This window comes from Ailuropoda melanoleuca, chromosome 13 (genome assembly GCF_002007445.2).
Source record: "Ailuropoda melanoleuca isolate Jingjing chromosome 13, ASM200744v2, whole genome shotgun sequence".
In the NCBI taxonomy this organism is placed as follows: Eukaryota; Metazoa; Chordata; class Mammalia; order Carnivora; family Ursidae; genus Ailuropoda; species Ailuropoda melanoleuca.
The window spans coordinates 32,886,537-32,903,290 of NC_048230.1; the positions used below are offsets into that span (position 1 = coordinate 32,886,537).

The 16,754-nt window shown below is 46.8% G+C and overlaps 1 protein-coding gene across 1 annotated transcript in view; it reads right to left on the bottom strand.

Annotated features, from left to right (window-relative positions):
- Positions 1–16,754, bottom strand: part of PRKCA (protein kinase C alpha) — a 406,370-nt gene that overhangs the window by 215,767 nt on the left and 173,849 nt on the right. The gene's annotated exons all lie outside the window — the stretch shown is intronic.

Below are 16,754 nucleotides of genomic sequence, written 5' to 3' on the forward strand. Positions count from 1 at the left end.
ATTTGAATTTGAGTCCTTTGTCAATCTGTAAGATGGGGGGGGAGGGAAGCACTCTCGCCATAGTCCCAGGGAAACAGGAAGATAAACTAGGCATTATGCCCATATCTGAACTCGACAGACAAGCAGCCACATTCTTCACCCTGTGACTACCCACAAGTAAAAGGAGAAATCCCGGCTAAAAGACTATTTTTTTTAAAGGTTTTATTTATTCATTTGACAGAGACAGAAACAGACAGCGAGAGAGGGAACACAAGCAGGGGGAGTGGGAGAGGAAGAAGCAGGCTCCCAGCGGAGGGGCCTGATGTGGGGCTCGATCCCAGAACACTGGGATCACGCCCTGAGCTGAAGGCAGACGCTCAACGACTGAGCCACCCAGGCACCCCAAAGACTATTTCTATTCCCAGTAACAACGCCGTCAAGAGAACGTCAGATTTCTTCTCTACCTAAGAAGTGTAACTTATTTCCATAAATATGGTTTCACTGATAGAAAAGTAAAACCTCTGTAATCCCTGGTAAAGGAGGTGCATCTTTTCTATAGAATTTCCAGGAAGTTTAGGACAAATTGCTTCCGAGTCACCAAAACTCTATTGGACCCCATTTGGTGGAACTTTTTCTGAAAGGTATTGGATGCTTCCCTGCCTATTTGAGGGGCATGGGGAGGGAATGGGAGGTGAAGTCCAGTGTCTGCTGTGAGCTAAGTCCTGTGCTCACGTGTCTTTGCCCTTCTCAGCCCCATGACAAACCTCTGAAGGTAGACAACTTAAATGTATCCTTGGCAACCCATGGGGTTCTTGCAGCTGCTGCTGCCGGTGGAGATATCAAGAACAGCAGCATCTCCTTCTCACAGCTCAAAGAAGTTAAACAAGCAGCCCAAGGTCACGGACCCAGGAAGTGGAGAAGCCACTTCAAACCCAAGCTTTCTGACTCTGAAGTTAACCATGTTAAATTAAACACTGTTCTAATAACATTCCAGATATTTTGATTTGCAGAACCCTTCTTTCCCCAGACTGCATAATCTAATCTGAGTTGTAACTTCATAAGGCATTTCCTTGTGGGGTTTTTCTTCCCCCCAATTTTGTGCATTTCTCTGTGGCTCTTCTGTGAATGAGCTTCCCTTGATCAATAGAGGATCTATCCAGATATTACAGGAAGACTCTGGCCACTAGACAAACCGTCCACGTTTTGCAGACATGTTTCCTATCAGAGCATCTCAATACCACAACCACACAGTATGGGTATCCGGGGCTGCGATCAGCAACAGGCTGAGAGGACTGCAAGGAATAGATGCCAGGATTAGAAAAGTAGGGCACATGCAAGCATTTAAAAATAATGTTTCTAAAAAGCAATGAGTCAAAACCCAGGTAAGAAACAGAAATCTTGAGTAGGTAAATATCAAAGGGCAGAAGCCAGGGTCCAGGCAAATAGTAAGGGCAGAGGGGTGAGGAGGGAAAGAAAGTTACCCATGCTGACCGCTCCATACATTCCAGGCATGGTGCTATTTTTAGTATGTCTTCGCTTTGATTTCAAAGGTAGGCATTTTAGTACAAAAGAGAATGGGTCAGAAAACGGGAGATCAGGCTTCAATGACACGACCGTCCAGCTGCATGGGCCCCTCTTTAAAATAAGGGTCTGGACTAGAAGACTGTTGTCTCATGATGCCTGAGATCCTTTTTCTTGTTGAGAGAACAAAGAGAAGACAGTAAACAGTGAAGGGGGCTCACAGGAACTGGGAAGGGAGGGACAGAGCAGATAGAGACCAGTCATGAGCCAAAAAACAAAAAACAAAAAAAGTCTCTGCAGCTCAGGTGGTTTGCAGAACCTTGGGGGCTATGTTATGTGCCGCCTACTGAGGAAGCTGGGCCAGCACTGAGCTGCTGGGGACACCTGCCAACAGGTAGAGGCTTCTGGGCAGCAGGAGTGAGGGGATTTGGGTCCAAGATAGGGCAGGTTAAAGATGCTACCCTGCCTATTTACTTTTCATTAACTAGCCCTTAAGACATCAATAAATATCTTTTTCTGCCATGTGTTGGCTTGAAGTAAGAGCTCCTGGCCTGAAGGTAGGGAGATCAACAGATGGCCTATTTATACTCAAGAACATTTCAGTAGGTCTCTATCCTTGATGAATTTTCCTCCATCTGGCAAAATACAAATGACGTGTCAGAAGCAGTATAGATGGACGGCAAAGAGGGGCTCCAAGAGCGAATTCGCAAACCAGACTGCAGATGTTCAAATCCTGGCTGTCAGGAAACCTTAGGTGGGTTACTAAACCTCTCTAAGACACAGCTGCTTTAGCTGAAAAGCAAAGATGATAAGAGCAGAGTTGGGGGATGAGTCAAGGAACCAATTCACATCAAGCACTGAGGATGCACAGTACCCGGTACTTAACCTGAGTGTGGTAAATGCTAACTTCTATTCCTTATGATGGCATTACTATTCACAAATGATGACAGGAAAGCACTCGTTACACTCTGGTCTCATTGATGTTGAAACATATTCAGATTATAATCCTCTGGCTCAATAAAACCAGCATATGGCATTAGACCGCCTAAGTCCCAAGCAATCCTCCTTTATTTTATCGTAACGATGATGCAGGTATGGGTCAAATTATCATAAATCTTGAACTCTCTTTGTCCATTTCCCTCATGTTAGAAGTTTATTATTCAAACACATTTGACCCAGAAGTTTGGAAAGATCAACTTGTGACTTTCAATATGCACGAGATAAAACCCAAGAGGAAATTAGACATTTAGGGATAAATTGCATTGTTTGTCAGATTTCCCAAGAATTGACAGAAGAACCATGGATTTTTGCTCATGCATCAGGGACCCCGATGACGCCCTTTAGGAAGAAAAACTGCCCAGCTGCTTGGCTCTCATCTGATGGGAATACGCAAATAGGAGTCTTTGACACAAAATCACGGTCAGCTCCCCTAGAGAAGAAAAACGATCAAGGTGAATGTAATCAAAACGAATCATTTTCATATGGTGGGAGATGAGCTCAGAAAATGTCAGGATCTTCATCTTGCCTCTAAATGACAGAAGAACAGGCTGGAAGTTGAAAGTGTCACCTCCCACCTCTCAAAAAATAAAGTGCTCAATAAATACTTCTGCCTTGAAGAAAAGGAGGATTGGCTTCTGCCCCACCAAGTCCAGCAGCCTTCAGACAACTCGTCTAAATGCCGGGGAAGCTGGGCTGCCCTTTCCAACGGCCTCTGCAGGGCAGAAATAAGCCTGAGCCATCACAAGCAGCTCTCCGAAGTCGACAAAGGCCTTTCGGTAGGAACCTTTAAAGAGGAAAAATTCTACCAGGCCACGGTGGGAGGCAACAGGAAGACCTTCCTTTGGATCTTTCCTGGTTACTCCTGACTGACCCCCGTGAGGTATCCAATTAAAGCCTCAGATGGGAAAAACTGATGGGCAAGACCGGTCTGTAATTCTAGAGGAAGCAGAAGGCTGACCCTTAAAACAATCCTTGTCTGCCCAGCTAAATTAAGAATTATAAACCAAGTGGCTAAGGTACAGATGCCCAGCCTCGGATGGAATGTGTTTCAAGACACACAGCCTAATGACTAGCACGAAGCAAGCCTACTCGAGGATAAAGACCTGTGTTGTTTGGAGGCAAACCTGGGAGCAGAAATGCTTTTTCTCTTCAGCAAACCACATGCAATTACAGTGGTTCAGAGACGGTGTTGGGGAAGAAAAACAGATCGTTTCATTCAAAGAGAGCCTATTGCTTTTCTGTACACTTCTGGGCATCCCTTTAAAGGTATCATTCGCTAAGGGGAGAGGAAGGACAGGAATCAAAAGGCTGTTATCTAAGAGACACATCACAAAAAAGATCTCATGTTTGAAGTCTCTCATGCCTTAAAATTCATTTTCAAATGGCCGGGGTGTTGCTGACTGCCTGAGGTTAGAACTCCAAGTACTTCCCGGCCGTGCCTTTCCCGTTCACTGAAAGCAGGAAAGCAAACGTGTCTGGTTTGGGCTAAGGAAGCACCGTTCCCCTCCGTGGCGGGCTGTGTGTACAAACCAATTCCACATGGAGCGGCAGCTTAGCTCCTGGGAACGAGGGGAACCTCACACCCCTATCAGGGAGGGCCTCACGTGCTGCTTCTCGGGAGACACGACGGGGACTTGCCCACGGCCACAGCAATCAATGGGCAAGCCACGTCATCCACCGAAGGGGGATGAGTCCAAGCCAGTCCACAGAGCTTTATCCCACGCAAAGAGGGAAGGACAGTGGAGGGAAGGACTGTAATTAAATTAGAAGATGAACGGAGACTTATGGGGGGGGGGCGGGGAAGGTCAACTGGAAAAGAAAAAAAAAGAACAGAGCCTGGTGAAAACCGCCCAGCAGAAAGCTAGCGAGTTACAGTGTGACTGCATGAAAGCCCTCTGCTGGCTCCTTATTCCTTCCATGCAAAGGTGCCTGAGAGCGACCAGAGGGACCCCAGCTGGAGCTGGGCCTTTAGCACGAGTGAGTCACTCAGGGAGGAAAAAGCCCATCCGGGAGGTGAAGTCATCTGCAGCTTCCCTCTTGGAAATTCACCCTGATCTGCTGAGAGGTGGAACGCGGTGCTCAGGCAGCAAAGAAGCTGAATAATGCAGAAGGAGCCCAAGGAAGACTCTGGAGATGCTGCACGCCGGGCGGGTGCTTCCCTCCCGGCCCAGGAACGGATGCGGCTCCTCTCCAGGGACATCAGACGCCACCCCTGGAAACGTGGGCCCCAGACCGTGAAGGCTTGGAAAGCGAAGCATTAAGATCATTTCTGAGTCCTGGCAGCGATACAGGGCCGTGCAGACATCAACACCATGTGCTGTCCGCGGATGCTGCACTCAAGGGTGACAGAGAGGTGGGCCTGAGAAGCAGCCACGGGGACAGAAGTCTGAAAACTCACCAGCTGCTGCTCCCCCTAAGGGGGGGGAGCAGTGAGGACAGGAAGCTGCTGTAAGGCGGCTTGTGAAAACCAGGCCAGGTCGCTTCACCTGGAGCAGTCAACACCATAAAAAACGGGATCGACCCAGGGAGCCAAGAGCCCAGCCTCCCAACACCAGCCACCAGGAGTCCACCCTCCCCAAGTTAAGCAGGGAAGACAGCTGGGCTACCGTGGGTCTTCTCTGCCCTAGCTTCAAGTTGGGATCACCTGGGGAGCTCCGAGAAGACACTGGGGCCACCGACTCGCCCCTCAGAAACTGCACATAAGTGACCTAGAGAACGGCCCGGCCCCAGTCCCTCTTGGATACCAAAGGTGCAGTCAGGGCTGAGCAGCCCTGGTCTAGGGAGTCCCAAGAACAGGCGTCCAGGCCGCCGACCCCAGCATTTGTGTACAGTCACCCTGCCTTTCAGCTAGTCTCCCACAGCACAAATGAACACTGGCGTGGCTTCCACTTGGGATGTGTCCCTGGCCCACCAAATCACAGGCTTTCTTGGAGCCCTGAACTCAAGTGCTTGCTGAGCAAACAGGAGATGGCAGTGAGTCCCACTGGGGCAACAAATGTTACTGAAAAGACCCTAACCGTCAAACAAAAATTTAGGTAATCAATTAAGCAACTGGACGTATCCTCAGGAGAACATGAGGGGGCCCAGGGGGGAGAGAGGGAGGGAGAGAGACAGGGACAGAGAGGGAGGAGAGAGGGCGGAGCAAGAGCAAGCACACGTACATGCCCACATACACACACACACACACACACACACACACACACACACGCGCGCACGCGCGTGCGCTAACGGGGCCCTGGCTCCCTAGCTGCTTATTCCACAGGCAGGACAAAATGGGAGCACAAAGATGTTTTTTCTCGATCTCCACCATTTACCCCAATATGACCACCTCTGAAAGGCAGGGAAAGAAGGTTAGCCTCTCCAGCCGTGTGGCTGCGTAGGATTGCCACAGAATCCCGAAAAAGGAATTCCTAGACTCTCCTGCCTAGTTTAGAGAATGCCTTGAAGTAGGCCAGGGAGCCCCCTTCCCGTGAGCTCTGGGACACACGCAGATCTTCCCTCTCACAGGAAACTACAAGCACCACCTCCCCCCCCTCTCGAGAACAGAGGATGCTGGGAAAAGATCCATTTTCTCCTGCATGAAAACCGTCCAACTGAGGTTTGTGAAAGATTACAAAGGTCCTGGTTCTGCTTTTTAGATCTAGTCATCTCTGCAGCTGAAAAAAAAAATGTATTGATAGTATTTTCTTTCTGCCCAAGTGTTTTTAGTTTCCCCGTGTTCCGGGGTGGGGGTAGAAGGGGAGGTGACCCTGGTGATTGAACCTTGTGTTCAGCCTACTTTCTACCCTCCACATCTCTATCTCTCAGTAAGATTTTATGTCACGGGGGCGCCTGGGTGGCACAGCAGTTAAGCATCTGCCTTCGGCTCAGGGCGTGATCCCGGCGTTATGGGATCGAGCCCCACATCAGGCTCCTCTGCTGTGAGCCTGCTTCTTCCTCTCCCACTCCCCCTGCTTGTGTTCCCTCTCTCGCTGGCTTGTCTCTATCTCTGTCAAATAAATAAATAAAATCTTTAAAAAAAAAAAAGATTTTATGTCACGGTCTTTGGATCAATTAGGTATATTCATGTATTTGTCCCTCTTTCTCCATCTCAAATCAAAATATGGTCTCTATTGGAATAAACAGCCTCAGCCTGTGTCTCCACTCAGTTCAAGATAGGTGATGAAATTCAAGACAGTAAGGATCAGACTAAATGGATTCTAGCCAGGATATATTATGTAGCAGCCGTCGGAGGGAAGGGAGCTTGGGGTAGGAGCCAAATTAACATCACTGACTTTCCAAGAACGTTGAAGCGTACATTACATATTAACAAGTCAAAACCAAAAGAGAATGATTCGTGATTTGGTTCACAGTGACAGAGAAAGTTCTGCCTCCCCCCGACTCAGTTTTCCTTACTGCATGTTGCAGACCTGGGAGGGCTGAGAAGGAGCAGAGGAAAGTATCTGGAAGGAGTCAGCGAAAATATCAAGTCTATTTGACTAGCCTGCACACCATCAGGCACGGTAATCAGCAGCTTATTCTGAAGCTGAAGGACAGTTGGACTCTGATTTACCCAGCTAAGCCACGGACCGCAATATTCAAGGCCCTCACATGAGGACTCACAAGAATGAGCCAGAATCCTAGGGGACTTGCATAAGGACATTTTCAAAATGATCTTCGTTTGGTCGCTCAAAATATGTAACATTTGCCTTGGGACAAGTAAAAAGAAATGAAAACTTGCAAAATCTCATTTTGACCGTGAAGAAAACCGCAAAGACTAGGAGACTCTGGAATCCCACCCGTGGACCACTCCTCCCGCAAGGAAGTACTCAAGGGCTGGTGATCCCACCAGCAGGTGCACGACCATTACCAACAGCTCCATGAGGCGAGCCCTGGACGCCTTTTACCAACGAGCCTGCCAAGACAGGCTCTCCCTCTCAACATCGTTCACCACATCTACAAAGCACTTTTTGCCATGAAAGGTAACATATTCTTAAGTTCTGGGTATCAGGACATGAATATCTTTCCGGGAACATCATTCACGTTCACATTCACACACACACACACACACACACACACACACACACACACACACACTTATTACATAGCTGCACCAGGGGAGCTGCAGCAATTCTGAATTATGTTTCTTATCGAACACCATGTTATAAGCATTTTCCATACTTCCACACATACACCAAGATTGCAGATTTTAAACTATATAAAGCCATACCTAGTTAAAACCATCATAAATACATGCTAAGGGGGGGTATGTATAATATAATGGATATTTTCTTTTAAATTTTCTTTGTAATATTTTACCCAAAAAGTACTTTTAGTCATTGAAAAATATTGCTGCAGGAAACTATGCTGACCCCAGAAGCCTGGGCCTCCCACCACAACACCAAAAGCTGACAGAAGTACATTTGAGGAGACAAAGGTCTGCAGCATTTCTCTTGGGAGGAAAGGTGAGCACGTTTGCACTTCATTCCACGCAAAGCACAGTCAGGTTGTCTTTCAGCAGAACGGCAACAATCACCCTATTGTCTAACAGCATGAATGACCTACAGGGCCACAAAGCATTAACAGTAAAGGCAAAAGTAGCAACTGGCTCCCTCCTTTGTGTGTTCTATAGTCTGCAATTTGTTGGCTTGTCAACTTTGGTTTAAGGATTATAGCTTGTGGCTACAAATTGTAGTGGCTTTCACCACCAAAATTCAAGTGCCAGGATTATTTTATCTCCCTGTTTTACCTATTTTACAGACACACACAAGAATAAGAATGCAAGGCACACTAGAAAAACCCTAAAGGGGGCTGGCGGAGCAGAGGGGAGATCACAACTGAATTTGCTTCGCATAAACTATTCAGTCCCATAATATAAAACCGGGGTCAGCAAGCCTTTTCTGTAAAGGGCCAGGGACTATCTTCAGCTTTGTGGGCCAGTTTCTGTCACAAGCACACATACTCAACTCTTGTTCCGGGGCCAAAGGAGCCATATGCAATGCATACACTGCAGAATGGGCATGGCCAGGCTCCAGTGAATCATTTACAGAAACAAGCGTTGGATAGGATGGGGTCTAACAAGCTGTAGTTTGCGACCCTTGGTATAGAAGGAAGGCAGGTGTCTTTGTTATGCAAAGACCCAACAATACCCAAACTGTTTGTACCCCATCTCTCATGGACCCTTGTGCTTGTTTTTAGCAACTCTTGGCTCTTAGGAGTCACGAGGATAAAGCAGTAGGCTTCATTCCCGGCCCCAATTCTTCACCCCTCCCTGTATCTATGCCCTTTTTACCTGACTTTGGACTTTCTCCCGTAAAGGTCAAGTATATTTCGTGCCCCCACATCCCCCCAACCCCTGACTTTGGGCTCAGCCATGTGACTTGCTTTAGCCAAGAGAATGAGGCAGAAACGCCCATGTGCCAGCTCCAAGCCTAAAATGAAGCACTTGTTGGCATTTCTGCTTGCCCTCGGGAGCTTCCACCAGCCATGGAAGAACATGCCCAGGCTAGCCGCCCCCCGTCAAAGCCGCATGAGAAGCATGAAGATCAGAGTAGATCCCCAGTCCCACAATGAGAAGGCAAGATGCCCAGTGGAGCTGGGTTAAACCAGTCAAATTTTTTAAGACCTGTAGAAGATGTCAATGAGGATGCCATTGTGGTTTTAAAGCCACTAGTTTCTGGGGTGGCTAGGGGACCACAGCAAACTGATACAGACAGTATATCAATCATAGAGCGAACTGCCTCTTTATGTCAAACACACCCAATCACCTCCATGGAACTCTTCACTGAGTGCCTACCCCCTTCCATGAAACTGATATATATACCCTTCAGTTGTACATTTAAAATTTGCTTTCCTAATTCTAACTTTATCACTAATAAACGTTCTTAATTATTTCCTTATAGTACCATGTAGCTGCTTTTATCCCCTGATCAGAACAGATATCCGAATAGCAATACAGTTCTCCCTCATCCAGAAAGTACGGCATGCCTACGAAAACTTTGGAAAGTGAAAATAGCATAAAGAAGCGATCGCCATTAAGTTATACGGAAAATTCTTTGAGTGTTTCCAGACTCAAAAAATAACCTCTCAGACTTTTCTCAGACCTGAGGACACATCTCACTAGCCAATGCACGAATGACGACATCACGATAAGGTACCGGGTGCTCACAGACCCCGTTCAAAGCTCTGGCAGCGTGATGCGGAGACTTGAGGTCTAGTTCCCAGGGAAGGAGCTCGGTGGGACCACCCTCGCTGCTCAGGGGATGCACTGCCTCTGGAAGGGCCAGCTGCAAAACAAACCCTGAACACTAGCTCTGCTTTCTGCCTTTTTGTGCAAAAGCAAAGATGTGCTTCGGATTTCTTCCAGTTAGCACGAACAGGTGCTAATGCGGGTCTCACCATAAAAGTGAGGGAGCCTAACAGGAACTTGTGAAAACTCTCCTGTATACTTAACATTAACTTCCCAAATTCTTCAACCACGGCGGTGTGTTATTTTTAGACCACGTCATACCACATATGGTTTATCGTCATTGTAAAAGCAAACTGGAACCATACTGCTTATTTATTTATAAGAGGTATTATCAGTGAGCATATTAGATAAAATGGTGTTTATAAAGCAATTATGCACAGGGAATATTCCCAGACCTCCTTCGTGAATTTAAAAACAATGAATCATGGAACTCTGCATCAAAAACTAATGAAGAACTGTATGGTGACTAACATAATAAAAAAATAAAATTTAATGGGAAATATTTTATGATTAAAAATTTTTTAAAATATATCTTAACCCCCCCCCAAAAACCCACAACTTTTGGGGGAAAAAGAGGGAAAAGTGTGTGAAGGGGCCCCACCGTGTTTGTTTAACTGGTGGAGACAGATGTCCATTTTCCACTTTGGACTGAAATTCCTGAGTCACGATGTTCTTTTTTTTTTTTTTATATTATGTTAATCACCATACAGTACATCCCCAGATTCCGATGTAAAGTTTGATGCTTCAAGTTGCGTATAACACCCAGTGCACCATGCAATACGTGCCCTCCTTACTACCCATCACCAGTCTATCCCATTCCCCCACCCCCTCCCCTCTGAAGTCTTCAGTTTGTTTCTCATAGTCCATAGTCTCTCATGTTTCATTCCCCCTTCTGATTACCCCCCTTTTCTTTATCCCTTTTCTTCCCCTACCGATCATCCTAGTTCTTATGTTCCATAGATGAGAGAAATCATATGATAATTGTCTTTCTCTGCTTGTGAGTCACGATGTTCTTAACACTTTCGGTAAAGAGACAATTCTCAGGTCAATGAAAACATATCTGTCCAAATTCTGGTCAGGGTCATCTTAGACCCATGCCTTTCCAAGTGCACCCCAACTACCCACAACCACAAGAAGTGGGTCCGCGTGCCTCCAGAAAACCGCTACCACCCAACAACTACAATATCACTCGCTGGCGGCTAATCTCTCCCCAGAACACATACAGCGAGCCACCAAACTTTAGGTGATTCTCTGGTCCAAAAGCCGGTAAGTGGGTCATTTAAAAATCCGAAAGGCAGGGCGCCTGGGTGGCTCAGCCAGTTAAGTGACTCTTGATTTAGGCTCAGGTCATGATCTCAGGGTTGTGAGATGGAGCCCTGTGTCGGGCTCCGTACTCAGTAGGGGAGCCTGCCTGAGATCCTCTCTCCCTCTGCCCCTCCCACCCCCACTCTCTCTAAAATAAATCAATCTTTGAGAAATGTGAACGGCATTTCTCAAAGCCAACCTTCTGAAATCTATGTAATTAATAACAGATGGGAAATATGAGTATCTGTATTAATATATACACAGAATGTTTACAACTTTGAATTATTAATAACAAAACCATTTGCCTTGATGTTGGTGAAAAGCACCTTGAGATTTTCAGCTGGTGAAAACTCCTCCAGCTGCATCCATCTGGCAGTTGGTCTCTAACGGCCTCATTCCCAGGAGTGGGGGATGGTGCTGGCTTGGTCCAGGAATCCTCAGCCACTAAGCTAATTCCTGCTTCACAGGGCCTCTTACCCCTCAAGAAGGGCAGTGAGGGCTTCTTCCTAAGGCAGAAGTTCCAGGGAAGCTGCAGGGCCTTGTAATGCTTTTGCTCAGAACCTTCCCGACATCACTCTTACTGCATTCTACTGGTCAAAGGAAGCCCATCCAAACCCACAGGAGTGGACAAATGGACTTCACCTCCTGACCGAAGTTGTGGCAAAGTCATTTACAAGGGAGCTTGCAAAAAGGATGGGAACATCTGTGGCCATTTTTTTTGTTTTGGCACTATACCACATATGCCTGGTGATCATATATTCTATTGTTTCTATATAAAAGCACACTGTAGTTTTCATGACTCAGTCTTCCTGCATAGTCACATGGCAGATTCTGGAGGGTGGGGTTGGAAGTGATCTTTGATAAAGGAAGACAGCCCTTGACATAGGTCAGGTTACTTCTCACCTGGGGCAAGAGAGTAGGTCCATTTCCAGGCTAATGGCACTGGAACACCCACTCCATGAGCACAGGGAGTTGTGCCTAACTCCCTGATGGATCCCCAGTGCCCAGAGGAGTACCTGGTCCATGGCAGACAAGCAATGAAGATCTGCGAAATGAAGGAGTGAATGCCTCCTAGGTTATCTGAAGTCAGTTGTCTGACTACCAGTACTTAGAACAGAACGATGATGTGCTGAGGTGTTCCCACATTAGTCTTCCAAAATGACATTAACAGCTTCTTGAGACTAGAAATCGAACAAAAGCATAATGAAGAAGACCTTCTATATAATTCCAACGGAACAAAAATGCTTTTATAAATGGAAATTCCTGTCTTTGTAAACTTCACGGGAATGTGAATCGTGAACAAATCAGCAAAACACGGCCTTTCACTTAACAACAGATCTTACATAGTAGCAGGAATTGAAATTCGAAGATGCACACAAAAATGCTCTGGAAAGGAAGTGCAGTAAACGTTTTTGTTGAATGTTGGATGGTTAATGTCGGGGACAGAAGACCCCTGGCAGTTGTCTGGTCCTCCTACCCCCACAATGAGGAAGCTGAGACCTCAGGGCCAAGCAGCTCATCTAAGGTCACTTGGCTGGTTAGGGCACAGATGGGACAAGAATTCGAGAGTTCAAACTGAGCACTGAGCTCTTTCCACTACACACACCCAGCTGACAGTTTTCAGTGGGATAAACAAGCTTTTGAATATAAGCAACTATAAATAGCAATTAGTCAGAGTCTCGTATTAGATGTGTTGACATCATCAGCAGGCAACTCTGTTACAAAGCTCCTCTGACACTCACTCCGAAACCTGTCCAGTCACAGCCTTCTTCGCTTCCACCAGCACCAGCCCAGACCCCTTCCGGTCCGGACCGCATCCCTCCTCCAGCATCTCCCGGCAATCCGAGCTTCGTCACAACGTTCCCTGTGCACTTGCTTTTCTCATCTACCTACATTGTGTATTTGCAAAGACGGGGAGCGTGATTTTTCTAATTCTTTTGCATGGTCCCACCCTACTGAGCAGCCACTGGCGTTCTGCTTGAGAGTAATCACATTCAAGAAATATTAGCTATGCGACAGGCAATGAGCTAAGCACTTTCCACGCATGATTTCCTTTAATTCATTCCCCAAACTCTAGGTAATTTTTGTCCTATGCCCACAGATAAAGATGCTGTGGTTTGGAGAGGTGAATGGACCTGCTCAAGGTCACACAACTGGAAAGGGTGTATGCTGACCAGATTCAACCCAGGGATTATCTGCCTCTGAAGTTTGTGCTAATTCCCGTCCTTCCCAACAATGCCTGCTTGAGTTTGGAATGGGCCCAGGAAATGCAGTTTGGAAAGTGTCCCAGGTGATTCCGACGTGCAGCCAGGTTGGGGGTCACTACCCCATCCTCCGCAATCCTACACTAATGGACGAGTCGACCCTTCCCAGCTTTCCTCAAGTCACGCACGCCATGCAGAGTCGTTTTCTCTCCTGCGCTCAATCCCTTCCACTGGAATCCTCCACAGCCATTTCTGGACACGGACAGAAACCTGGGGGCGCCAGAAAGTTCTTCCAGGAGCAGTAACAGGATTCACGAGGAAGCAGCCCTGAGAGTCCACCAAGGAAGCCCTGACAGCACAGCTCAGGAAGGGGCAGAGTTCAAGGCCCCATTAGGTTCGCAGGGGGCCTCATAATGAATAATGCTCTATGCTTTCTTCTTCGGGACTTTTTCTTTTAATGAGTCATCCACACATGCCATCTAGCAGCCAATGACCCAGCTACACAATCCCATGCCATTTTCCTCAAGTTCAGAATGGACACTATGGTTTTCACTGCTCTGCATATAACCCAGGCAGCAAAGAACACCCCAAAACATCCTTTTGGTTTGCTTTGAGCAGCTAGTCCCTTCACCTCCCCCATGGGGCTCAGCAAACCACCTGCGAGGGAATTACTGGACCCCTTTTTATAACAACACCAAGCACAAGACCAAGGTTTTCCAAGAGACCACAACCAGTGCTTCCAATCAGCCCTCTGGACTCTCTCCTCGCTCAGGGACTCCCTCCTGTTTCGGTTACTGCTCTCCCCCACATTGTCCTCTCCGCCTGGCTCTGCTCATAGCCAGGAACTCCTTTCTGCCTAGCACAGCTGAGACAGACTCAAAGACATTATTAAATACTAAACACAAATACACGCAAAAATTACAGGAAGCTAAATAAAAAGGGGGGGCTTTATAAAGTAGAGGTGCTCTGTCCTGCCATAGCCGGCTTCAACGGCTTTGTCCCCAGTCACACACAGTCCTGCAACACCCCAAGCACACTGCCTGTGTTCCTCCCTCCTGGCTCCCAGTCCACCTCCACCCAGGGGATGCCCAGCTCAGGATCCCAGCAGCTCCCTGACTGGTCATCTTGCGGGATCTGTGGTCCAGACTAAGAGAAAGAACCCTGTCTCCATCATACAGAATGGGAGCTGAGATATGGCTGAGAGGAGAGACTGAATAGTGGCGAAGGGGGCCAGGGGTTGGAGGAAGGGTTCTTCCCGAACTATTTCAGGTCACACATACAGTGGGGTCTTGTCTCCTGCATACAATGTCTTCCCCTGGAATCCGCCATAGCCATTGGTTATTTTAAAGAAACTTCATTTGAAAACTGATCAAAAGTAGAAACCAAGTCTCCCTATTTCCTGAGCCAATGTTCTTGCCTTCCAGAGTGAGAGAAACAATTCTTGACCCTATTTTCTTTGCTTACACACACAGTGTAAATCTGTACAATCAAGAGGAGTTCACTCTCCGCAACAATCTGAATTTGTCTCAGACTGGCCTTCTTTACAGCAGATATTCTCCTATCTTAGGACTCCTTAAAGAATACAGACTGAGCCAGACTAGATTCATCACTGCATAATTGGATGTTTACTTTTAGTTGTCCTAATTAGCCAAAGAAAAGAGAAATCACATTTTAATTTTCCTTAGGAAAGAGTCGAACCTCGTTTCATCATTTCTATCACTCTTCTGGGATCCTACCAACGAGTACTTATTAGAAAAAGCAATTGAGGATGAGGGAGAGGGAGGCTCTCTCTGGTCACACACTACCCCTATCCTTACAGAGGAGTTTACATTCGGATGATGCTGAAAATAGGTTTAAAAATTACAAAAACAGGAAACAGGACTTTGACGGTCCTTATATTCTGTAGACCCTAATGGTCCTAATGCACCATTAGGGCTGTATTTGTACTCCTGTGCTATCTAAAAACATGAGTTAGCAACTGCCAAATTCTTTTAAAGTCTGTGAATACACTTGCTAGAGAAACTGCAGACCATTGCAGAAAGCCTGCAAATGTCAAACATTTTTAGTACTTTTCTTTTTAAGGAGGCAATTTCCAAATCAAAATTAGCTGAAGCTACAATTTGGTTTGTATGGAGTGGGCAGGTCCCCAAAGAGTCCTGGCGATGCCGCATGTCACAAAATATTGGAGGCATCTCATATATCTAGGGTCCTTGCCTCCTAATATACCGATGAGGGCTTGAGACTTTTAAATCACTGCAGGGTTTTTTTGTTGTTATTGCTGTTTTTTTTATATTCTATAGCAGGTGTTTGAGAGGCCCCAGGAGAATTTCATTGTGTCTAAAATAGCAGCTGTAAGTGGTACTGGAATCACTCTCCTTTTCCTGGTAAGTCTGTGGGCAAAATCTTTTGGGTTTGAAAAGCCCAGAAATCAACTATCGCTTAGGAGTAAGAATGCAGGATCCTAGAGTCCGAAAAGCGTGTGCTTAATTATTTCTTTAGCCCAACCAAGAAATACAATTGTAAATAAATCCCGACACCTGACATTTAGGAGAGAAATGGTTGCTAACTGCATTAACGTGGATAAGCTGCATTTGGCCTGCTTTTCGACAGCAAAATACAAAGAGACGTTTTCCATTCAATGTTATCTTGTTCTTCCAACAACTCAGAAATCCAGGGCTGCCAGACTCACCACCCTTCCTTCCCCAGTGGAGCAGGTAAGCTGTGTGAGACCACGAACCTCACATAGCAACAGGAACCGTCAGCAAAGGCAAACAACCCCCCCCCCGGCCAGAAACATGTCCAAGGAGAGCTGTTCTCAGGGTGCATCACCTGGAGAGCTCCCCATCCCCGGAGCTGCCAACTCCATCCATCTGCGGCACCAAAGTATTTGCTTTTCTAACTGATTCCCAGGTGATCTAAAGCTTCAGGTGTGGAATCCCGCTTTGAGAAGCGCCTCCCAGGGGAATTCGCTGAAGGGGGAGGGAGAGGCAGCACGTCCCAAGCACTAGCATTACAAGTTCCTGCACCGTCATTTCCCTCACGTAACCCTCGGTACAACTGACAGGTGTATCACCAGCTGAACAGTAAGGAAACGGAGGTTACGGTACTGGTTGGGAGGCAAGACAGCAAGAGACCACCTCAGGGCAGCAAGAGTCTGCCACACGTTCCAAGTGCTTCGACTCCAACTTCGACCCCAATCAACAGCATCACGTCCACTGTAAAAAATACCCTGTGTTAGGAGCTGACGGCAGTGTCTTACAACTTGCAAACTTGCTAATAAAACATCCTGACTCAAGGTCTCAGAGCAATTCCACCGCAAACACGCACAGCCACTTCTCAGCTCAGGAGTCAATTTCCACCTGTAAATAGTTGAGCATTTCCAACAACCCCTCAACTTTTGGCTCGCTCACTTCCTGTACTACTCAACCAACTTCCCAAATCCTTTCTCGACAAGTCAACCCTAACGGGGCACATAAGAATGACCTGTCCGGACCCAGGATGTGCCACCCCACCTGAAA